At 31.5% G+C, this 2,864-nt stretch overlaps 1 long non-coding RNA gene across 2 annotated transcripts in view; it reads left to right on the top strand.

Annotated features, from left to right (window-relative positions):
• LOC106876728 (uncharacterized) overlaps positions 1-2,509 on the top strand; it is a 364,673-nt gene extending 362,164 nt beyond the window's left edge. For both annotated transcript variants that reach the window (XR_001410288.3, XR_001410287.3), the window contains exon 5: positions 836-2,509. This is a non-coding gene — a long non-coding RNA (uncharacterized LOC106876728). The remainder of the gene's footprint in view (positions 1-835) is intronic.
• Positions 2,510-2,864: the final 355 nt, after the last annotated feature.

The raw sequence follows: 2,864 nt of genomic DNA, 5'->3' as shown, positions 1-2,864 counted from the left end.
ATTTTTTATGACAGTAAGATGTGATTTGAAGAAAATTTGGCTGTTTTTTAACAGATTGGGCCACTACACTAAGCTTCCTCATTGATTCATTACATTGATTTCAATATTTGGCTCAAGGCCAGCAATTTTAGGGACGGGGTAAGTCAATTACATCGACCCCAGTGATCAATGGTATGTATTTTATCATCCTAAGAAGATGAAAGATAGAGTTGAACTTGACATGATTTGAACTCAGAACATAAGGATGTACGAAATGCCACAAAGCATTTGTCCAATATGATATTGATTCTGCCTGCTCACTGCTTTTCATTAGTTCATTATATTAAAAGTATTATATTAAAAGTACTCAGTTGGCCAGAGACACCTACAGAATATCATGTGACTTTAGCAAAAATTCTATTTGGATTTCAAAATATATTACTTAATAAATTGCAGAAAAGAATTTTTAAAAATTAATTTTCATTTTTACCAAAGCAAAATTAAAATTACTAACAGCAAAATTTATTGGTGTAAATATTTTTAAATGAAGATACATTTCTACTTCTGATGGATTTTTATTAAAATATTTCATGTTATACAAATTATATCATGGTTAATTTCATCTAGGCTATATTCAGTAATTATAATGAATTTCACATTGAATTTGCTAATCTCTATTTTATTCTTATTCTCACTGCTAAACGTTATTCTTTATTTGCCACTTTATTAAATATCATTTTTACAGTTTCTCTGAGGAGGTTTCTGTGTTGTATGTGTGTGTGTGTTACATTGTATGTTTCATTTTATTAAATATTGTTTAAATCAGTTGCTAACATCATAATAATATTTTTTACAGATTCCAGAGAAATTTACCCGGAAGATATGAAGATGCAAGAACCAATACAAAATGAGCTATCACCTACAGAAACATAACAGGGATGAAATATCCTCTCAAAAATATTAACTAAATGTTAACTAAAAAATATGAATGTAATAAAAATTAAAATATTAAAATTCCAATTCCTTTTCAAAATTCCTCCTTTCATTAAGAAAATAATTAATCTGGTGTCAGAAGTATATATTACAGGATAAATGATTCTTCTCCAATAAGAGTAAAATTTGACCATGCATTGTTATGTATCAGTAATCTGACAGGGTGGACTAAATTAGCAACTCATAGCTTGTTTTTTAATCACAACTCACACTTAATTGAGCAGACTTATAAGTGAAAGATTTTCTGACCTTGAGCATTCCATCTTTTGTTTTAAAACAGTCTATTGAAGACTACATTATCTAATAAGACTTTTCTTTTTCTTATTTTTTTTTTATGTTAGGGTACATGTTGAAGAAAATTTGGCTGCTATTTCTAGTGAGCTGAGTGACCACAGAAAGATTGCCCTTCATTGGCTTGTAAATTTTGTGTTGATATTTGGTTCAATTGTCTCATTGAGGATCCCTTTCTTTATATGACTTACAGGAGAAAGGACCTCAAAGACCTGGAGGGAAAAAGTAAAGTTATCCTTAGACCAGAGACTCTGCCTGAATATTTGCAACAAAGTAGATATCATTAAAGGCATCAAGGGTCAGGTGATGTTAAACCAGGTTGCGGATTAATTCATTTGTGCATTCCCTAATTCACATAATTGTAGAGAATCAATAGAGTATCTGGTAATCTTATCTGCAACGCATAGTGTTCTATACATAGATTTCTTTCATTCACAAACAACACTGAATAGAAAGTTGAACACCAGCTTCATGAGCTTGTGAAAACATCATTTATCATGCAAGTTCATATATATAATCAATAATAATTATATTCTCTCATGTTGAGTCAGGTCTAAGAAATCTCATTTTCTTTTCATGCTCAGAGTCTCAGAACAATAGCAGTAATATAGCACATAACAATGAAGCCATTTCTTTACTTACCAATCTGAATCTAACAACTTTTGGTAGCAACGAAGAATTTGAAATGTTTCTAAACATGTTGCTCAGCAAAGAAAACTTTGGTTGAGATCAAAATACAAAAGCTTGATGGATTATCTTGAAACCAGATAAGACAATTAAGAAAACTAATGTAGACAGAACTTTGATAGAGATAAAGAAAGGAAATAACATGCTTTCTATTACAGTTTATATAAATCTTATGAAAATAATTTTTCAATGCTAACTATTCATTCCAGAATATTCTAACTCTATGTGAAAATATCATTGCTACTTCAATACTGGAAAATGGAAACATTCTAATGGACTAATGAATTAGACTTTAATCTAAATTGTAGTTCTGGCCAACAAATTTTTTGCTTTGAATAAAATTTCCTGATAACCATTAATAGTCAAGGAAACCAAGCTGTCTTTACAAAACTACCAACTGCCTTTATACGTATATGTATTGACAATTAATGGAAATAGATGTTCAGTCAATTGCATAAACATTACTGTATCTTTCAAGATGTTTTGATAGACAGAAAAAAATTGGAAAAAAAGACATCAAATAAAATAAAAATACAATCAGAAAATGAAAATTTGTGAATATTGGTCTGTCCTTGTTAGCTTGTCATTTATATACCCCTTACAATATATTACTGCTTAAAGATTTCTATATCTCACACACACACACACACACACACACACACACACACACACACACACACACACACACACACACACACACACACACACACACACACACACACACACACACACACACACACACACACACACACACACACACACACACACACACACACACACACACACACACACACACACACACACACACACACACACACACACACACACACACACACACACACACACACACACACACACACACACACACACACACACACACACACACACACACACACACACACACACACACACAC

Source organism: Octopus bimaculoides, chromosome 3 (genome assembly GCF_046866305.1).
Source record: "Octopus bimaculoides isolate indiv1 chromosome 3, ASM4686630v1, whole genome shotgun sequence".
Taxonomy (NCBI): domain Eukaryota; kingdom Metazoa; phylum Mollusca; class Cephalopoda; order Octopoda; family Octopodidae; genus Octopus; species Octopus bimaculoides.
Note: the sequence above shows the minus strand (reverse complement) of the source record. Positions and strands in the feature narration are given on the sequence as shown.